Raw genomic sequence first — 23,759 nt, 5'->3', positions numbered from 1 at the left:
AATATACCAAATTATGTGGTGGGGAGGATTGATTATGGAACCTCGATTAAAGGAATAATTAAATTATTCCTTTGCAGCTATGTAAGGTTTACCTTTTGGAAAGCAATGACCATGTGAAAGCTGTGACTCGTTTGTTACATGGAAGGCAGGTGAGCGTGAAAGGAAGAGTAGAAAGAGAAGAACCTGTACCTCAATGGTTCCAAAGGAAGAATATATAGAATATATAGCTTTGGACAGAATATATAGATCTTGAGGATCAATAAATTATTTCTTTAAAATTCCTGCCTTTTCTGACTAGTGTTCCCTAGGTTGAAGAGCTCTCTCATAAGCTGAAGTTCCTGTGTTAGTTTTTCTCCTTTCTCTATATTGTAAGAAAAGAAGCTCCACTTGAGTCTCATCCACCAATGATGTAATCAATATTTTTCTCTTGACTACATAGTGGTTAGAGAACTCTAATTTATTCAAGAAATGATGTCCATTCCTCACACATTCACCAAACACAATCCCCTAATCCCTCTTTCCTTGCTGAAGGCCTTTGCCATGTGAGCTATCTCTTTTCCATGTAACCTATCTTATGAATTCTTAAGTTTAAAAATACCACATGCCCCTTTGCCATGCCCCGCCCCCCAGGTGGGGTCTCACCTCGGCCCCACAGTGATGGAGTTGGCTGACCATGGACTGAGTCTCTAAATCCATTAGTCCCAAATAAATTTTATTTTTCTCCTCTAAGTTGTTCTTGTCAGGTTTTTGATCACAATGATGAAAAGTTGACTAACACTTGGGTAGTTTAGGTATAGTTGAAGAAGAAGCAGAAAAAAAAAATAGATGTATACATGAACATTTGCAAATGTTGGTATTTTTGTCAGGTTGGATAAGATATGTCCTTTTCTTGTCATGGACTATCTGCTCCAGCATTTTAGGTACACCTCCATCAGCACATTGTTTGTGCAATGGTTTAGTACAAATTATAGTTTTATACTTTTTGATATAATTCAGTATAATTAATCCAATTAAATAAATTATTTTTTAAAAATCCCTAGTTCTCATTACCAGTATGCAAAAGATGCAACCAGCTTCAGATTAAAAAATAAAATATTTAAGCAAGTATAACAACTTGATAGAACACAGTTATTTGACATCTAATGATCTGACCAATTTTTTTGAGATTTGTTGGGACATTTTGATAGAAAACACCCTAGACTATTTATTAATTACTGAGTAATGCATTTAAAGGGCTCCTGACAATGAACATCTTTTTTTAATCCTGTAATAAACTGACATTATGTAATCAATAATGTGATATACTTTAATAAATTATATTAATAGGAAATTAAGATATATAATAATTATAATAATGATAAATAATAATGGCTCCCATTTATGAGTATTTACTATGTTTCCCTGGTAGGAATTTTCACTTCTATAAAGGTGGCAAAAAGGCTCCATTTAGGTGACTTGCTAAAAGTCCCACAGTCAATAGCCTATCTAATATTCTGAGCTGCTTTCTGCACACTGCAAGTTGTCACTGGTCTTGGTCATAGAGAATATGGGAGCTGTGACATAAGGTTAATAGATTGTGCTTTTATTTCAGTTTAATTTTTTTATAGAAGATAATGAAAATTTTCCTTACCTTACAGTGTCTTTGTGTTTTTCAGTATTTTGTGTCTCATAAAAATTTAATTGATTCCATTATATGTGGATTCAATGTTAGATTGGAAAAAAGGAAAAACGTCCTTGATATGGCTGATTCACACAAAACCTAAAGATTTCATTCAAGGTTGATCTATCTATATATATATCAATCACCTGGTTATCCATCTAGTTATCTATCATTTCTGCTTAAGTAAATCTGATTTTAGATCTCAAGCCTTTCTATTTATTTATTTATTTGGTACTGGGAATTGAACCCAGGATTGCCTAACTACTCAGCCATATCCCTACTCCCTTTTATTTTTTATTTTGAGACAGGGTCTCATTAAGTTGCTAAGGACCTGGTTAAGTTGCTGAGGCTGGTTTTGAACTTGTAATTCTCCTGCCTTAGTCTCCTGAGTTGCTAGGGTTACAGGAATGCACCACCACATCCAGCTAGATGGCAAGCCTTTCTTAAATAGCATCATTTGTCATTTCTCAGTAGAGGTAAAACACTTTAGTGCAAAAGAGTCAATATAGGCCAAGAAAAATAAAAGCTTCAACCACTTGTGTTTAGAACAATGTGGAGGCAGTTAGTAGCTGACTGACAAGAATTATATTTCTGAAGATTCTTTTTAAATTGAAATATATGGAATTTGGATGTATGCTGTAAATTCTGAACATGGATTATATATACTCACCTACTCAGTTTCTTGAGATTAATAATAACCTGCTCTAGGGGGAAGTGGGTGGGAGGAAGAGAGGTGTTTTTGCTTCATTTGGAGCTTGGATAGGGGAGACATGTATTTTCTTTCTTTCTTTTTCTTTTTTTTAATACAGCAAATCTTCTTCTCAGCAAATGCCTATACATTTCTTTCTTGGGAATAGCTTTGCACCTAGAGTTCTGGTAAGTAGTATCTTGTTACTAGGGCTGATTTTCTCCCAAATGACATGTTTTCTGAAAGGGCTGTGTTCAAGCTATAAATATAACCACCATGTAAGAAACCCAGAATGACTAGAGGTTCGTAAAAGTCAAGGAGGGAGCACACAGACTGAGAAATGTAACTGTTTCTCAGGACAATAGTTTCTTTTGAAAAATTCTGCTTTGTGATTTGGAATTTGAACATTGTGAATTTAACACATGCTTTACCAATGAAACTTTCTACATGAAACTTGGGGTTCTTATTTGCTTACTGTCCTGGCTGGCAAGGGCTCCACTGTGTAACTTCCATTATTATCAGTGGCCTGTGGGATGGCCCTAGACACATTGGAAATCACGTAAAAATAAAAAGAGCCTGAATAGTAAATGGAATCCAAACAACTACTTCTCATTTATGGATCTTAGGAGTCCAGGAAATGGGATCAAAGACTACATGTCTTTCCTACAGGGAAGAAATTTCCCAAGTAGATGATGAGGTTGCTTTGGATGGAGGTGAGTACCTACTATGCTTTATGCATCCTTAGGCACTTTTTATATTGAAGTTTCCTAACATATTTGAGGTAATATATGTACATTAATTTTATGGCTCTGATTTCTCCCTTGAACTCTGTACAGTTTTATGTTATTTATTGATGGGATTATGGTCTGAGAAATACATCATTGGACAATTTTGTCCTTATGTGAATGTTGTAGTGTGTACTGATACAAATATAGATGATATAGCCTACCACTACCTATTTGGTACTAGATTCATTATAAACTAGGATATATAAGATTATATCAAAGAAGAGAATAATATATCAATCAAGGGATATAGTATACATAAAATGTATGAGGCTGCTGCTGTTCATGGTATACTCTTTTATAGTAAAATATTTTTATAAGTTGACTACACTCTAAAATAATGATAAAAAGTTTAATAGTAGCCAGTTGCCTGGTTGTTTATTATCATTTTCAATTATTACATACTGTACATAATTGCATGTGCTAGACTTTTATATGACTGGCAGTGCACTGAATTGATTTATATAGACACTGACACAAAAGTGAGTAATGCATTGTGCTATGACATTACAAAAGCTAAGATGTCAGTAGATGATAGGAAATTTTTGACTCCATTATAATGCTATGGAATCACCATGGTACATGCCAATTATTGTTGATGACAATATGGGTAAAATGGCATGCAACTGTATCCATATGTATCCACTACTTAATGAGCATTTCCATTTGAATATCTTTTCTTTTTTTGGGGGGGGGGTACCAGGATTTAAACTCAGAGGCACTCAACCACTGAGCCACATCCACAGCCCTATGTTGTATTTTAGTTAGAGACAGGGTCTCACTGAGTTGCTTAGTGCCTCACCATTGCTGAGGCTGGCTTTGAACTCACAATCTTCCTGACTCAGCCTCCTGAGCCAGTGGGATTACAGGCCTGTGCCACCGTGCCCAGCTCATTTGGATATCTTAGGATCCCTAAACTCAGAATGTCCAAAACTGACCATGTCCACCTCATTCCCTTCATGTACAAAAGGATGTCCAATATTTCTCAAAGTTGATTTCCTCCATTTCCCATCCTTGATCACAGATGTTCTCCTTTGGTTTGCTGCAATGGTTTTCCAATATTTCCACCCACACTTTTCTCTTTTGAATCCATTCTCTGTGCTACAGCCAAGTGACCTTTTCAAAGTATGTCAAAAACCCCTTCAGTAGCTTCCCCTTGCCTTTAGAATAGAAACTAGAACACTCATATACATACTAGGGCCCCTGCCTACTTCACCAGCCTCTTCCATCCCTTCCTTGCTCTCTGGATTTCTTCTCTCAGGCCCTCTTCCAGTTTTTAGAAGAAGCAGAGATTCTTTTTGCTCTGGTCACTCTCCAGTTTGCTGCTGCTTCTCTTCAGGCCTCTCCTCCCTGATATACATATTTAATTACTCCCCATCCTTTTAAACTTATGTCAGATCTCACTTCCTCCCGGAGCTTTCCTTGACTCTGGATTAGAGAGGTCAAGACTCTCTGTTAATGCTCTTCCTTCAGAGTTGCCACAATGGTAATTAAACATGGATTTGTATAATTAGATGTCTAATATTTATTTCCCTAGCTGCAAAATAGGGCCTAGGAGGGCAGGGGACAGATGTTTTACACATACTGAATCTCCATAGCTTTGCACAGTACTTTGCCCAGGCTGTTGTTGGGTAAATATTTGGTGAATGAATGAATGAACGAATGAGTAGGTATTTTCCAATCAAGAATTGAAACTTATATGTTAAGTGATGGAGAATCTGAGCCCTAGTTGAATTCACCTAAAATCTATGCTTTTTATAAAGTTTTCCACTAAAAATGTTACAGTATACATTTATGTTCTTTTTACCAACTGTTGTGGTTTGGATCTGAAATATCCCCCATACCCCATTTGTTAAGCAATGCAGCAATGTTCAGAGGTGAACATTAACCCTCTGACTATATCATTGGGTTAATCCATTTGAATGACCTTAATGATAGACAGATGGGGCATAGCTGGAGGAAGTAGTCAGTGGGACATGGCCTTTGGGACTGTATCTGTCTCCAATCCCTTCCTCTAAGCCCCCTGCACCCCATCTCTCCCACTTCCCAGCTGCCATGAGTTGATCAGCTTTCTTCCACCGTGCCCTTCCTCCATGTTTTTCTGCCTTACCTCAGGACCAAAGCATGGCTTCAGTTACTCATTGTCTCAGACCTCTGAAAATGTGAGCCAAAATAAACCTTTTCTCCTCCTTGTTTTTGTCAGGTATTTTGGTCATAGTGACAAAAAACTGACTAACATACCAACTATTCCAGGGTAAGTTTTTCAGTAGTATTCTAAATTTTTTCTCAGTGTCATGAAGTCAAAATATTAGAGAAAAATATCCAATTGAAAATTTTCCTGATATAGTTTTCCACAATGTTAAGTGATTTGTTTTCACTTGAGTGATTGTACAAACTTAATTTGAGTGTGACATTAGCATGTTCATTGCTAGTATAATAGAATGGACCCTTTGACTTGTCAGTAGATTTCTACTCACTGAAAAAAGAAGTTTGTCAGATTAGTAATAAGTGGCAAAAATAGAATTAGGGTAATTTTTACTTAAAATGTTTGCAAGGGCTAGCCAGAGAGCACAAGTGGGTAAAGCAGCTTCACCAGACCTCGGTGGCTTGGACAAGCCACTGCTTTGTTAAAGGAGAAAAGTGCCTACTGGGCTCCCACTGATGGTGGGAATGTGGGAATGCAGGCAGATCTAGGGTTGCCAGATCTCCGCTCTCCCTTTCTCTCTTTCATTTATTTATTTATTTATTTTGGTCCTGGGGATTGAACCCAGGAGCCTTATCCACTGAGCAACATCCCCAACCCTTTTTTTATATTTTATTTTGAGACAGGGTCTTGATAAATTACCTAGGGCCTCACTAAGTTGTGGAGGTTGACTTTGAACTCATGATCCACCTGCCTTAGCCTCCTGAGCTGCTGAGGTTATAGGCGTGCTTCCTTTTGCTTTCTTCTCTCTTTTCTCCTCTCCTCTCCTTTCCTTTTCTTCCCTTCCTTTCTTCCCTTCCTCCCTTTCATCCTTCCTTCCTTTTTTCTTTCTTCAGGTGCTGGGGGTGGAGCCCAGGTTCTTATGGATGTTAAGCATGTGCTTTACCATGGAGCTTTCTCCCCAGTTGTTGTTGTTATCCTCAAGAGAAGACTTCAACTGGAATTTTATGAGAAATCTTTTGATTTTCAATAATGGAGATTCATAAGATTAAATCAACAACAACAAACTTTATGGGTCAAAGAGGATGTACCCGAAGGCCTGGTCCTGCCTGCGGGCTGTATACCTTTCATGACAACCCTGTTTGACCAATATTTTCACTTAGCTCCAATAGAAGTTATTCTTACAGGAAGGAGACCCTGTTTTGTTCTTGGTTAAGCACTTGAGAAACATTCACAAGGTTTGAAATGAGGTGCTCTACCCCTCGAGGATTCTCCCATGGCTCTCACCTGGAGCTGAACTTCAGACATCTTTATGAAGTTTTCCTCTTTATTCTTTCATCAAGGAATCATTCACTGACTGATGACCCCTAAGACACCCCACAAAGTGAGCAAATGAGATGATGGACTTACTTTATTATCAAGAAAGTCAAAGAAAAGTCTTTTTGTGTATGTTTTAAGGTTTATTCTGAAAAAGTTGAATTTAGTTCGCTATCATCAATATAGGTAGTTGAAACAGCAACTAGATACGAGTAGGAAAAACAATTTGGTCTATTCATTTCTATATTTCACAAGTAAATGGCTAACTATTTTTAGTCTTTTAATGGTACACATTTCATAATGAGTAAGGCAAAATTAATTTTTTAAATGCTTGCTGATTGTCTTCAGAAAAAAAACAACAACAACAAACAACCTTCAGGTATTTTTGGAATCCTGTCCTAGATTTTTATTTGGAACATTACTGCAATTTGAATGTGCATACCATATTAAATATCATTAAATTGTATACATAAATTAATTAAACAGTTGGGAAATTGAATTTCACAATGGATCACTGACTTTAAACTACAGAATTCTATCTTAGGCTAAATTAAAAAGTAACCACTTAGTGTTTTGACATCTTGGTAGTAAAACTTCTTTCACTAGATACCACTGTGACTGAGTTCTAGAAAAGCAATCTGTGCAAAGTTGTGCTTAGAGGAACAAAATGTACAGAAATTATTTTGTGAAAATAATGTTTTGGGAATTTGTGTTTTTAGATAGTGTGCAGAATTTGTTAATAATCTGTTAATCTTGAGATCTGTTTTAGTTAGCTTTTTCATCACTGTGACCAAAAGACCTGACAAGAATAGTGTAGAGAAGGAAAATCCGACTTTGGCTCACGGTTTCAGAGATTTATTCCATGGTCAGCTGCACAACTCTGGGCTAGAGGTGAGGCAGAACATCATGGTGGAAGGGCGTGGTATAAGGAAGCAGCTGTGGACACCACAGGTAGGAAGCACAAAGACCTCTGCTCTCCAAATACAAACCATAAACCCCAAAGGCACGCCCTCAGTGACCCACCTTCTCCAGCCACACCCTACCTGCCTACAATTAGCACTCAGTTAATCCACTCATAATTGAATGATTTCACCTCTGAAAATTCTTGCGTTGTCTGGCACATAAGCTTTTGGGAGACACCTCATATCCAAACCTTAACAAGAGCCTTCTTGGTTATTATAATTATTTGTGCTTTTGTTCGTTTAAAAGCCATTATAGAGGATGTTTGTAATCATTTCTGTGACTAACCTACAAACATTAAAAGTGAAGAAAAGATTTAACCAAACACCAGTCTATTAGTGCAGACATGAGAAAAATGGCAAGACTATGGCTATTTCAGGAGTGATTTAATAGTTTCTGCTGCCACAATTCTAACTTCTGTGATTTCCTTCAACCCTCAGTTTTGTATACTGAAAATCCACATGAAGACACTTAAACAGCTGTGATGTAGCCAGAGTTGTTCAGAGGCAGCTGAGTACCTCTTCTCCCAGTCTGTAAAGGTGCACAGCTTCACCTTCAAAGTGTAGAAAGGGGAATTCATGTCATTACAATTTTATAGAAGTAATAAAACAAAGAATAATTGAAGACATGGTTTTTAACTTACTTTCCTAAATTACTAAGATCAGAAAAAGACTTGTTCAATTATTCCAATTCTCTTTATAGAACTTTCAACAGTGTTTAAATTTCCTGAAACATTAAAATATAAAGTTTTGGATCTGAAAAGCACAATATTCAAAAGTTTTTTTTTTTTTTAAATTACATCATTGAGAGTTTAATGTAAGCCAAAGCCAAGGTCAGAGTCATTATGAAAGAGTACAGATAATATAGCCAGAGCACATTGTAAAGTCCTTGTGCAAGACATGGTGGGTCATCCACCATCAGGAAGATGTGAAGGCTTCAGAAACACAGTCAAGGCTCATAGTAAATATTGGGTCAGAAGGTGCAAAATGGGGGAGAATTAGAAGCTCACAGGAGCTCTAAGGAAAAGTAAATTTAACCAATCTTATAACTTAAAGTCCATGAGGATTCTTTAATACCGCAAGATAATATCTAAATTCTATAAAAGCATTAATACCCCAACCTACTCCATCTGTTTTATTGGCCTCACATTCTGCCACTTTGTCCCCCCTTTTCCTCCATTTCCGCTCTCTGTCTTCACTCATGCAGTTTCTAGTCAGACTGTACAACCTATTAAGTTCTAATTTGCCATCATGAACACCCAGGCCTCCATTCTTTAGCCCAGGCAGCACAATTCTATCTCTGTCCTTGAGTGGCCTTGGGCCTATTTAAAATATAGTGTACCCTAAATTTTCTTGAGTTATCTAGTTATTCCATATTACTTTATTCACATCTCTGTTATATCACTCATCAGAGCGTTTCTTCTCTATTTAGAATTTGTCCTTTCATTTACTTAGAGGGTGTTGACTACATAAATCTAGAAGACAGGAATATGTCAGGGCTTGTGATCTGAAAATGAGGGCTTAGACCCAAATCAAGTTCAAGGAAAAGCTTGAAAAATGGACATAATGACTGAAATAAGATATCCCCATGGGAGATCTAGACCTAAAGAGAGTTATTTTAAATTCCAGTTGGAAACCAATTCCAGTTCCTAGTCTTCCTAAGGCCTGCCAGATAACAGCAGACATGAAGCTCCCTTGGGCTAGAGGATGTGTGTGGCTAGACAATGAAGGCTCATCCTGACCATCTGTCCAGTGTACACACTCCTAATGGCACAGGTCCTCAGCCCACATCTCAAGAGAAATCAGGTTAACATATTAAATATTAGAATCTGACTTACCACTCTGCTTTGGACAGATATAAGACTAAATATGCAGATAAACAGTTATACTAGAATCTGTTTGTTAGTTCTCTAGTGGATAATATGAAGAGACATTTTATATGAACTTACGTGAAGTTCAAATGAGAGGCACATTACTAGGAATAACAGAATTGGGAGTGTCTCATTTCTGCAATAGCTGTGCATCTTTTTCAGTCATCATCTTTTAACTGTGGAAGTAGGAAAGTTCCAGGATTTTAACAAAAATGGAAAGGGCATTTGTATCTCTGCCTGGATTCTTGGTAGCAGTAGAGTTCAGTCTCCTGAGTCAGTGGGCTCCAAAGTTTGTGATTGTGTAAGCCTATTAGGAAAATAATTCTGTATGTGCCTCCTGTTATTTATTTATGTATAAATTATACGGTACACTACTTTATGTATAACATACATAAAAAATGGGGTGAAAAGATGATAAAAATAGATTATATAATCTTTTAGAAATAACTTTTTTTGATAGACCATAGTTAATTAGAATGGAATCTATCGCTGAAGTAGTTTTATAACTTTGGAAGTTTTAGGCTGGTGTTTTCACAGATGGGATTAGTGTTCCTTTAGACTTATAATATGACTGAGCTTGCTGTGGGTGTAGAGGTGCTAGTCCCATGTTTACTGTTCACTTGAGATTTTATTACTTTTAATCTGAGGTTAAATTTATGAATCTTTTAAATTCATGTGTGTATTTTACAATGATTGACTCTGCTATTTAATGTATCAAGGCATGCATAACTGAAATTTGTCATAATATGCTAAAAAGGACAAAAAGGGAAGGTAGAGGTACTATCACATGCTCCACTCCATGGCAGGACTGCTTGGTTTCCAGAGAATGCCTCAACTATCCATTTGATATATGGGTCAAGGGAAGACATCTGTGTCAATTAGTATCTCTGATAATCGTAAATATGTGTTGGAATACTAGTATTGTTTTTCTTGCACTTAAATGAATTAATCCTCCTGGAAACATCTTAAAGAATGTTCACCAACTTTTGTGACTGCCACTCAGTTCTACAGAGAATCTGGTGAATTTGAACTATGATCCTCAGTATGATTATTAACAATGCTTGAAAATACTAAAAGAAATAAAACCATGTCTTGTCCCAAAAGAAGGCCCTGGGATAAGGGATAAGTTTTAAAAATGAATGTGGCTCTCTGCTAAATGCATAATTTTGTTTATATTCATGGATTGTGAAAACCACTTTTGAAAACATTTATCATTTCCTTTATTGTGTGCTTCTCTTAAAGAACTTGGTTTGGTTGCCGCTGCTCAATAAATTCTGACTTCTGCTGTTGTTCATCAAGTGAAGCAAAGATGAAAATTTAGGGAGTGCTACAGTTTAAAATATATTTGCAAAACCTGATTACTATAAGCTATGTATACTATGATTCCAAAAGGCAATGTTCTCCAGGAGTCAAAAGTCAATGAATATATCACTTGATGAGAATAGAATTGTAATACCCACAGGGTCATGCAACGCACCAGGACATGGTGGTCAACTGGCAAATACTGGTTGAATAAAACAAAGAGTAGGTTTTGTTAATGAAAACTATTTGATTAGTAAATTCCTGAAAATACAAGGTAGTCTAATGAAAATTTTTATTTTAATTTAGGGAATGTTGATCAATGATGACAGGTCCTTTTTGAATAACTGAGAAAATGTCAGGTGAAGTGCAGGAATAGTCTTTTGTAATTGTTAAAACTAAACAATGAAATGCTGGGGATGTAGTTTAGTGGCAGAGGCTCTTGGTTTGATCCCCAGCACAGAGAGAAAACAAAATAAGACAAACAAGCTAAACAATGAAAACAAAAACCACATTCTGTGTAGCAGTATGACATAATAAGATTAACTCATTCTTTCAGAAAGGCTGAACAAATAGAAAACATGTGCACTTTATTTTATATACTGGAAGTGTTTCTGGAAATTTTTAGGTGCATCAAACTTTTACTTAAACTAGTCTTGCAAAGTTATCGCCAATTCTGGAAACTTTTAGAATTAGAATTACTCCTTCTGAAGTTGGAGGGGAAGTATGTTTGCAGGCTGGGAGGAATGGGGCAAGAGGTAAGCTAGTGGAAGTGGCTTCAGGTCTTTATACTTGAGTTACCAGCAAGGAAACCCCAGAGCTTCCCAGAGCCCTGAGATGATCAAACATAAAGCTCCTTTTGTATAAACAATTTAACTGTTTTTTTTCCCTTAGTACATAGGCTCATCCATTTGTCCATATAGGGTTCATTCATGTATCTAATTATACGTTCATTTGTCCAACATTTATGCTATGTCTATTATGTTACAGAGACTGCATTAGACCCTTGGGAATTAGGGAGATTTTGTGAATTCACTGACTTCAGATGCAACATTTTAGATGTTGTGGGTTGTTATTGGAGAGTGTGATCCATTGTGGAACCTTGTTCTATGTTGTAGTGTTATGGTGAATTGGATCTCTTTATAATCAAGCTAATCAACTTTTTACAAATTGGCTGAAATGGAACATATTTTTAAAAGTCAATTACAAAATGGTTTATAGATAGGTAAGAGTATTTTGCCAAGCATCTGCTTAGTTGCTATGTAATTTTGATCAATAGATTACCAATATTTATTGCCTTACCATATACAATGATGTCTTTTTTCTAGCAACCTTCAAAGTTAGTCTTTGCATTTGTTCAAATTATTCATTAAGATATACTACTACATGTTACAGAAATGCAGATAACTCCACAGTGGTTCAAGGATTTTTTTGTGTTCTTGTCTGTTAAATCTTTACAAAGGTTATTGTATATGAGGAAGTTCTGCTTGGTGCGACATTTCCATATTTCAGCTAGAGTTTCTTCAATTTTTTAGTTCTCATAAAATATAGTTTAAGTCTTTATGTATTATGTATGATTCTTTATGCCATCTAATTCCCTCCCCCTGCCACCCTAGGGTATAACTATAAATAGCTATAACATTTAGTCCTGGCTATTGAGCAAGCATGAAGAAAATTTAGATCCAAATGGGAGTCATTGCTTCACATTTCATGATTCAATGTGCAATCTATGTTTTAAATGGCTCTTTTATTATTATAAATATATTCCTCTCTGCCTAATTGTGACATCTTCAAGAACAATTATTGCCAATTGAGTTCATGGCACTTTAAAATAAGTAACTCCTATGGTTTGAAATGAGTGAAACAGTAATTATATTGTAGATGGGATTTTTTTTTTAAAAAAAACTTTTTCTTTAAAGTTCAGCGCAGCCACTATCAATAGTCATGTGGGATATATTATGACTTTATTATCAAACTGATTGATGAAAGTTCATATTGCAATTTAAAATTTAGAAACACGGAAACAATATATATATTTGTATTCTAAAGGTATTACGAAAAGTATTTAAAAAAATTTTTACTAAAATTAAAAGTATTTTTTGAAAAGCCCTTAAATGTTACTCTCCAAACTGTAGAACTCTATTTATGCTTATATTGCCATTGTTTGGAGAAATTTTAAGATGGATTGGAAGCATTGACATAGGAAGTTCTTGCCTGATACATGCTGATGACAATAGTGAAATACCAACAGGGTTAGTATGAGGATTAAATGAGAAAATATATGAAAAGCCGTACACGGACTTGAGTAAATATTGATGGAATGAACGATTGCATGGTAAAAAATAAGGTAAAATTTTAACTGTGCAGTGTGAGTTTAATTAAAAGTGGAAGATCAAGGGTCTAAATCAGTGATAATTGCAATGACAGGCAAGACTTGGCTCCAACACTTCATTAAACTTCTATTTTTATGGGGATTTCTTCATTTCCACTGGAATGAACAAGTCAGTATGCATGACTTATTCCACAATGAACTTTGATGAATTTTTCTAAGTACATTAAAAATGAGTTGCATCCTTCTCTTAATCCGAGAAACTCCCTATACCTACACTGATAAACCCTCTGATGCACATGTAAGAAGGCAGGATAATGGGCATGAAGGACAATCATCTATATGTATATATAAAAATATATTTTTGCTTGTCAGTAATAACTCTGAACTGCCTACAGCATTCATCGTGCCTCTTAAAAGTCAGGTATTGTATTGAATTCAAAAATTCTCTTATGCTGAGCAGGGAAAGGAAAAAAATCAAACACTTTCTGAATTGGGCCCAAATATCCAAGGTTAATTTTCTGAGAAAGCTGCAGTGGCTAGATAAGGCCATCCCCTGCAAATTAGTTTTGCCTGCCTGGATTACAGCTAAATTTATGCAGCTTGCCTTATCCTTTCGGAAGCGCCTCTGAAGTGTCGTAATTAACTGGCACACATAAAGTGAGCACATTTTCTGCTTGGTGGCGGCCATTCCTCATTTCATCTCAGTTCTAACCCAAATGGAAAGGTAGTTTCTTATTTTTACTGTTAAAAACACACATGAATGCACTTGTGTATGTGTGTGTGCATGCACATGTACACACACACACACACACACACACACGCACGCACGCACACACACATCCTGTAGCACTTTACCAGAAGTCTTTGAAAACAATCATAGAACAACTTTAGAACAGAATTTTGGAAATTTAAAGGAGCAAGGAGTACTGCTGAGAGAGCAGAAAGAAAATTTTGCATAAAATTAAAATGAAGAGAAAAGGCACCCTTCATGAAGTGAAGGATTTTTTTTTTTTTTTTTTTTTTTAACTAGAAAACTTAGGGTTTAACACACTTTCTTCGTATATTTCTTGGTCTCTCTGGAAACTCAAAAATTTCTAGGAAATGGTGAAAACAGTGTGAAAATATCACCTTTGATTTTTTATTGTCATTTCTTTTTATATTTTATATTCCCTCTTATTTTTTTTTTTGGGGGGGTCAATGCTTCCATTAAAACCTAGCCCCCCCTCCCAGAAAAAAAGCACAAAGGAAACTATAATTAGACATCTTTCCAGAGATGCTGCCCTTTCATTTGTTTATGCATATAATACTAATAATAGTGATAATAATAATAATACACACATTAATTTGAATGGCTTCTTTTTCTCTGAATACAAGACTGAAGCGATCAGTTCAGTTTATACTGACCATCAATAAGCCTTTATCAGAATTGTCCTTGGCATCATATTTGGCATCATAGTAAGCCTCTAAAATATATACCAGGCCATTCCAGTGCTCATTGTTAAACATTCTTCATTAAGAAGTTTTTGTTTGCTTGAGAACACCAAACATTGGATTTTCAGCCTGTAGGAGCTGACTAAGAATCCTACAATGTCCAGGTGAAAAAAGTTCAACATTGAGAATGACACCACATCAGTCATATTCCTTGAGAAGCTAGGAGAGAATTTTCTGTCTTCACCCCTTACTCTGTTTCCAGATTTTCTTTGACTTCAGTTCCTGATAGAATTATTATAAAGACTAAATAGGTTAATACATTTAAATTGTTTAGAACTGAGCCTGGCGCATAGCAAGTGTTCAATAAATGTTAGCTGTCACTATTCAGTTCTCAGCAGGCTGCTCCCATTCATAGTCATTTGAATAGCAATTGCTTCTTTGCTGAATGTGTTCTTTTTTTTTAAGCAGGTGAAATGTATCAGAAATTTATTTGTTGTTTTTGCAACTTCTTTCCCTTTCAGGAATTAGGAAAAAACTACCACATGCCCCTTTCATCTGCCTTTCTGTTCCCTCAATAAATCCTAGGCAGCATTTTCTACCTTTTATGTTTGCTGTGGCATCTTCTAAGAATTTTTTCCTTTTTTTCTGTCTTTATCATTTTTATAATACTTGCTCTCTTTGATTCTACTTTCTAGAAATGTCACTTTCAAGTAATCAATCACCCATGGGAAACAAATACCAAACTTTGTGCATATGGGAAGCACTTGGTAGTGCCTGAAGAAGGATATAATCTGATTACAGAAGTCATCTAACATAGTTTAGAACACATTTTCCTTTCTTGATTATTTCTTCCTGTGGGAAAATATCACACTGTGATTGTCTTTAAATGAAATAGATTTTTTTTTTTTTTTTTTTTTTTTTTACTTTCTTAGCTCTATTATATACTTAAAAGACAATAAAGACTTCACAAAATTCATCACTGAAATCTCCAGGTTGGTAGTCTATTCTTTTTACCTCCAAGATGCTTTCCAATTGATGGTGACTAGAGTCTTCAGAATTTTCCAGGAAGGAGAATATATGTTATATTCTGTTTAGAAGTGATGGTGTGTGGGATGGGAGGCAGGTAGGTGAGTGGGACTCATCTTTTGGTGACATATTAAAAGTGAAGGAGCAACTTAGAAAAAAATACTTCTCAATGAGAAGTATCATACTTATTTAATGACATTGGTGTTTTGATCCTGGTTCTGTTGAAAACATTAACTTGCTGAGTAATTCAAAAGCAAATGTAATTGGATTATCTCTGAGATTGAGGTAAAACAGGATGCTCACTTTGAAGTCACCACAAATGCCAATTTCTCCAAGGTCTGAGAGGTAGGGCTTCTAGTTGGTTTACATAGGTTGTAATTTGAGGTCAGGGTGCTTGAATGTCACTGTATTTGAAGGTAGAGTACGGAGGCAGCCATGCGTGTGAGATTAAAATGTTATCTGATTTTTGTTGACTTGATTAAAGCAGCTGTTCCTTGAGACACTTATGTAATTCTGACCACTAGGGTGTGGGTTAACTTTAACTAAGAGCCCAGAAGATGTATTTCAGTCTCTGTTCCTAGTAATTTCTGGGCCTGGGCAGAGTACAGCCTCGTCAACACACCACGAAGTACCAGGAAACAATGGTATTAACACATTTTCTCTTTCTTCTCATTTGTGGGGGTCGGGGGAGATTGACTTATTTTGGATATAAGTGTAAAATTTTGTTTAGGTGGTTATTTAATTTATCCAATGAAAATACCACATTTAAAAAAAATATATTACTAACAACTGTGCTATTTTTTTAAATTATAAAATGATATATATTTATTGTTTAAAATTTGAAAATTAAAGAAAAGCATTTTTGAAAATCTGTAATTCTACATTGTAAAAATATATTTATATTATTTACTATATTTCTTTTTACTGTTATAAATATTTAGTATGTGCTAAGTTATTTTATGGCTAAAATTGTTACTTGGGCTTATCACAGATATTTTATAACCCACATATAACTGTATTAAGCAGAGAGCCCACATGGGTCCTACTTTATGTATTCCCATCTCCAAGATCTAAAGATAATGAAAGGGGGTTTCAAATGCAACAACTATGCATAGATAGTCATACATACTGTGAATGACAACCCAGGTTGATCTATAGCAAGAGTTAGGGATAAGATCTCAAATCGGTGATCACTAGCAAATAATTAGGGAATACATAATTTCCCTGCCTCTGCAAGGAAAGGAAGATCTCAAATGCCTCCTACTGAAGTTTCACTAACTCATATAAATAGAAAGGACGGGAGGAGTAACTAGTCAAAAGAAAATGCAGTGATGTATCTAGAATGTCATGTGACCCTCCTCCCCCAACTTGAATCAGACTTTGAGAGAAGCAGAGGAAAAAAAAAATATTTTAGCCAAATGGCTCTCATCTTAGTTAAAAGTCTGTCTATAATGTTTGCTTCAAAGAACTGTCATTGCTTTTTTATATTTGAAAATACAGATTAAACTAATTTCTTAGAATTATACTGTAAGCTTTCATGTGAAACAAATCCTGAGTCTCAATCTTAGTATTAAACTACATTTTAAAGTATGTTACCTTTTCATATTTCTTGCATTAAAAAATATTTGGTCACTTGTGGATGGACTTCAGTGTTGGTGTCAGATTTTCTTGAATTTTGGTTTGACAGAACTAAAGCTTTATTCACTGAAAATTTTGTTCAGGAAGAATTCCCAACAGAAGTCATAGTTTACGTAGACTGGACACACATTTAAAACTCTGGAAAGTTTTAGGTAGTTTATCTGTAGTATGTTAATTGTAAAACAACAACAACAACATCAACAACAAACAACAAAAAACCCCGAGGAGTTAACTATTCATAGTAATAGCACAGGATTAATTGGCCTTATCTTGCTTATTTATTTTTATGGTGCTTAGGTTCTACGCCAGGGCTTCACTCATGCTCAGCAAGCTCTCTACCACTGAGCTACATCCCCAGTCCTATTAATTAGCCTTTAACAACAACTACAGTGAGGACAAGAACATTGCCACCTGTGGAAAAGGTGAGATTTGGCTTTTGTGTTCTCTACAATTAGAGAAAACTGACCTTAGTCTAATGGTTGAGGGAAAGAATTATTATTTTTTCTTTCTGTTGTAAATGGCATGCTCATTCTGAACTTGTTCTTCACACCATGTCATGTAGGGACCTCTCTTTTCCTGCCTCTCTTCCTTCAAGTTGGGAATGTGAGGCTTCGGTGATGTTTAGGTCATTTCATTGGCATGAACGTTAATTTTTTTCTCTATAGTAAGAAATAAAATAAAGAACAGTAATTTCCACCCTCTCCCTTATGTTTGCACAAAGACCAGGACTAATGCAAACTGCACAAATCAGCTCGGTTCTTTTATTCAGGAAAGAAGTTTCACACAGGAACAGGGGAAGCAGGGACGAAGTGACGCCTTAGTGGGACCCACCTTCTTGGTGGAAAATGAGCCCCCCCAAAAAAGAAAGGGGCTGGGTTTATATAGGTTATCCTGAGAGGTGGTCTAGTGAGCATATCAGTTTTCTTGGGCACGCAGGAATTTGGGATCCATTCTAAATAGATCAGTCAGTGTGTCAGTTTTCGTGCTCAGGAATTTGGACTTTTGAATCGGGGGTCTGTGTTCCATATCTGAAGAGGATTTACTTTGAGGGAGATCAAGGCCTCCCAGACATTTGCCTCCTTTCCACCTGCAACCAGCATTTGGTAAACATTTGTCTTGAGGGAGGAAAGGTGTTAGTGTTCTTTCTCACTCCCTTTTCTCAGGCCACATTATTTTTCATTTTCCATATTTTTCACCTTACATGGGGGAAATAACTACCCTTTTTCCCTGAGGTAGTGTAAGAGGAAATGGAATGAGCCAGAGGTTTCTGGACTGGCAGGTGTTACCTGGCAGGAAATGATCTGCTGCACCCAGAAGTGCTTGGTGGCATGGCGTCTTGCTGTGTCACCCTCAACAGCCACTCCTAGGCCAGCTTCTAGTACTTGATCCTTCCGTAGTGACTCTGGTGAAAAATTTCCTGCCAGCAGCAGGCTGGGTCTCTAGTGACTAGAGATTCAGCTTCCTGCTGTGGCTTTCAGTGGATGGAGAACATGACAACCGAGGGTAATGGGAATGGTTCTTCTTGTATGCTCCTTATCTATCCCCATGGCACCCACTTGCTAAGTCTACCTAACTACCCACCACCTCCCCTGCACCCTGCAGGCTGGGTGCTGCCTCAGACTTTGAAACATCCTGTTTCAATGAGGGGACAGTGAGGGAATCTAGGATAGTATTGTGATAGCTCAAAATCGTCTAAAGCTTATGTTTGTGCCACTTTCCAGAGAACTTGCTCTGTTTGTGACTACATCTCTCACATCCCTGTTTCCTTGTCTTACACATAGATGATACCTTGTTCTAGTTCATGGTTCCCTGAGCTGTCCTTCATCCTTAAATTCTGCATTGATATCCAGTGAAATGCTGCCAACCTTCTTTGCTCTTCTAGGGTGAGGACTTCTTTCTCTGATCCACAGAACATAGGGAGGATTCCGCTGAGTGTTTGGATTCAGGTCTTCTCTTCAGGCTCTGATCCTGCTTCTGAAGGGAGAGAGAGGGAGGGGTCTCACCAGGAGTTCCAGGGAGCATTTTACTGACAGTATTTTGGAGACTTTATTTCCTTATAATACACCAGGTTTGCTTTATGTTTTTCTTTTCTTTATTTCTTTGTTTTTTAAAAATATTTTTTTAGTTGAAGATGAACACAATACCTGTATTTTACTTATTTATTTATTTTTATATGGTGCTGAGGATCGAACTCATTGCCTCACACATGTGAGGCAAGTGCTCTACTACTGAGCCACAACCCCAGCTCTGCTTTATGTTTTTTAACCATCAGACCTCCTTGATAATTTCCCCAGAAATAGAGGGCATCTTATCCTAAAGATATATATTTTTTTTCTGTTTTCCAGATAGGAAATATCTGGAAGATTTTTCTCATAGTTAACCCTCAAGGTAACTTAGGGTTTCCTTCCCTGAATCCTCTAAAGTCTCAGTAATAAAGCAGCTTCCTCTGAGCTGTTCTTGCAGAATACTGAGGAGTATGATACACCTTTCAGGGAAACTGATGATTATCTCTTATTTGCAGCCTATTATCTCATTTAATATGTTCAACAATAATTAATACATGGGAAAACTGAGTGCTACAGTTTCTAAACTCTGATATATGTGGATTTGAAAAAATTATTTCATTTTTTTTTATCTCTCAGATATTCTGGGTCAAAATGCAAATTAAATTCCCTGAGAAAAGTTCCCCAAGGTAAATATGCAAATGTACCCTAATTATGGCCATGCATTACGTATGAATATGCCCTTCTTTGTAACAGAATTGGTTTCTGTTATTAGATATTTCCATGTATTAAATATTTATCATGGCTTGATAAGTTAATATGCTACCAGATATTGACCCTTTCTTTTACATTTTTTTTTTTTCTAAACTTAACATTGTAAAACCTGCATAATCTGGTCACTGTAGCTATTTTGGTTGAAAAGATGTTTTGGGTCCATGCTAACTACTGAAAATATTCATTAGGGTGATATTAGAAAAATTAATAAATGGATAAAATGGGAATGAAAAATTATATCTCTAGAAATTTGAAAATATAACATTTGTCATGACAGTGGAGCTGTGACATCCAAAGATGATGGGTATACATATTTTAAGGATATTGTGGAAGGTCAAGCAAAGTGAAAGTCCATGCCGTATACCAGCAAACAATATAATTTTACTCTTCTTTATGGCCTGAGTAGAACTCCATTGTATGTATTTGTCACCTTTTCTTTACCCTTTTATCTGTTGACAGGAACGTAGGACATTCAATAATTTGACTGATATAAACATTGGAATGCAAGCTTCATTACAGGATGCTGAGTTCATTTCTTTTGGATAAATATATGTAGTTGAATAATTGTTGAAAGCAAAAATAACCAACATGGTTTCTGCACCATTATGAAAACACAAATAACCAGGATAGAAGCAGACCTAAATGCATCAGCAAGCTTTCCTTTATTCCCCAGCAGAACCAATCAATCAGGCACTGGAGGTGCTCATTTTCTGGGTAGAAAAATGGCTGCCAGTTACAGAGGGGCTCTGAGTTTTATAGTTTACAATGAGGTGGTTTAATTATTGGGGACAGAAGCAGGATATGTTGGTTTAGACAATCAAGAAAGAAGTTGTAAAAAGCCCAAAACTCATTGTCAATGGGAAAAGCTCAGAACTTGGTGTTCACTGCTTATCCTTTTTCTCTGGGATTCATTGTAGTTTCTCAGAGCTTCACTATTTGCTTTGCTTCTTCCAGGACTCATTGGCCATGGGAAAGGGTAGATGTCTAGAGCCCGGCATTTCAGTATCAGCCTCCTCCGTTCAGGACACTTTGTGGTTGGGAAAGGATAAAGTTCGGTTGTTTTTTTCCTCTTGGAGCCCACTGTTACTGGGAAAGGGTTTACCGAGAGGATTATGATTGCCTTAAGTTGAAACTTAAATCTCTATCTTATTTAAAAAAAAAAGTCTTTCTACTGATTATTAATAAAGTTTACATATTTTCATGATTTTCTCTAGAATATTACTTTCTGGCACAGATTTTTTTTTGTTTCTTATTAGTACATTATAATTATACACAATAGTGGGTTGTGACATATTCATATATGCACATAACATAGTTTGCCCTAATTAATTCCCAGTATTTCCCTTTTTCCTCCCCTTTCTCCTTCCCTTATCCCCCTTACTCTACCCTCTGAACTCCATTCTATTTACATTTTTAAATTGGGAAATTATATTAAACACAAAAGCTGAGTTTATTGTGATATATACATACATTTATATACCATAATTTGACTTTAAAAATAAATAAGATAGAGATTTAAGTTTCAACTTTTATTTCTTATTCTTTATCTATGACTTTGGAAAAGCTACTTATCTTACTGATTTCTCATCTTTCTTATTTTATAAAATGGGACTAATATGTAAATACATGTCACAAGCTAAAGTGATTTTTGTTTAAAAGTTTAAGAGGTTTAAAAGTTGAAGATACTTGTGTTTATGTAGCCAAATTCCGTGTCACAAGAAGCTTCCACAATGTTTACTCTTAAGATTATTTTTGCTCATGTGATAAGGGGAATAAGGATTAGATATTTATAAATTAAGATAGTGAAGGCATTGAGAACTTCTTATTAGAACTATTTCTTTGCTTTTGACTATAAACTGTATGCTTAAGAAATGACTGCTTAAAAAACATATTATCTTAAAAAAAATAAACTTCTTATGACAGTTCAGGTTTCTGCCAATTCTTCAAGATTTGGTTAAAAATCTGTATATTTTAAAAAATCACCTTACATGTTACTGAGGAATGCTCATGATGTTACAGAGTGGTAGATTGCATGAGCAATCTGTGCATTGGTATTGCTTTTGAATGTGGTCTTTTTGTCACTTTCCCCTAGAGTTGAGATGGATCTTTGAGACTCTCTTGAATAGAATGAAGTAGAAATGAGGCTGCATGATTTCCAAGGTTAGGTCATAACCTGACCTGGGTCTCTGCATGGCTCTTTTCCTCTTGAGACTTACCCTGATTCCACTATTCTGGAGAGACCCTGTGGAGAGAGCTCAGGGAGAAAGAGATGCCTGAGGATCTCAGCTGTGTTAGCCAAGTGTTTGCATTTTTCCTAAATGCTAAGCCTACAAGTGTCCCCTGCAGATACTTAGTGAAGCAGAGATATCCTGCCAAGTATATCCAGTTTCCACCCTTGTAAGTAAGTAAATGTGTTGTTTTGGGGTGATTGTTTCCATTCACAGACAATAGGAATGCACAGAAACCCAACAAAGTTTACTTATATATTTAGGCTTGAACACTGTTGATAAAAGCTTTGTGGCTTCTAATTGTTTCTATTATATTCATTACCCTTGAAAAACCAGTAGATAACACTGCCTTGGGGTTTTTTTTTTTTTGTGTGTGTGTGTGATATCTATTCTGTATAAATCCTCTGAATTTAAGTTATTTGATATATAGGGTTAGTTAGTGTGGTTCTCCGTATCCTATTTACCCTTCTATGTAGATCAAACCTTTTATCTTGGTGATTATGTGGGTATTCTGATGTATTATTTTATTAGCTGGGGTGATTTGGCTGCAAGTAACAGATAGTCATCCCAGCTGAAAGTGGTTGAACAGTAAGCCATACATTATCTTATGCGATAAGAAACTTAGGGTAGTTTGACCCCAGACCTAGCCCTGACAACCTTGGCAAGTTTTCTAGATTTTAAGTTTTACTCTTCAGAGTCACAAAATGGCTCTAGAGTTCCTAAATACCACATTCAGATAGGAACAATCAGGCTCAAGAATAATGACTTTACTTCTGTATACCTCTTTTGTTTTGGCAAAGGTCTATAACAGGCTTTCTGTAAGAGGGTATTAGTCAAGATCAATCAGAGGATCTTGGGCATGACTTGATAATCAGGCAACATACCACATCTTCTTGATTCTATTAAATATAACAGATTATAGATCAGATGTTATAATATAGAAATGAGATACTGAAAGCTAGGAAGCTTATTAAGGGAAGATGAGAGTGTGTTGAGTTTAATCTTTTTTAGCGTTAGACCAGGAAACCACTGATGATTAGGTGTTAGAAAGGCAAAAAATAATCATTTAATTACCATGTATGTACAGTAGAGATAGAATCTGCTAACTCTGAGGTACTGAAACCAGATGCTTTCTTAGTTTAAAATTCTTACGGACTGTGAGCCTAACTCAGAATACACTGTCAGGGTTTGCAAAAAAGAAAACTCAGTGAATGACCCAGCTGAAATCTGTTTGCTAAACAATTACAAAAAAAAAAGAGAAGTTATTTCTCAAAATTGCTTGTTATGATATAAGTATTACTTAATAGTTACATACCTTTCAACACTGGGGAGAGTAAGGATTCAGTGATAAAAATTTTAGGACAATCAAACCATGGGGTTGACTTGCATATTTAATGTTATATAAAACAGTAAATTTTAAGGAACTGGGTCTGGTAGGAGTAAAAGTCAGCTTTGTTCTTCCCATTTAAAATGTAAAATGAAATTTTGACTTGTGTTATATGTAAAATCTCACTAGGTTTATTTACAATGTTGAAACATTTATGTGAACATATAATTAATAATAAGTATAATTTACAATGTTGAAACATTTATTGAACATATAAT

This window comes from Callospermophilus lateralis, chromosome 1, assembly GCF_048772815.1.
Source record: "Callospermophilus lateralis isolate mCalLat2 chromosome 1, mCalLat2.hap1, whole genome shotgun sequence".
Lineage (NCBI taxonomy): Eukaryota > Metazoa > Chordata > Mammalia > Rodentia > Sciuridae > Callospermophilus > Callospermophilus lateralis.
The sequence above is the reverse complement of the archived record's forward strand: the minus strand, read 5'-3'. Positions refer to the sequence as shown.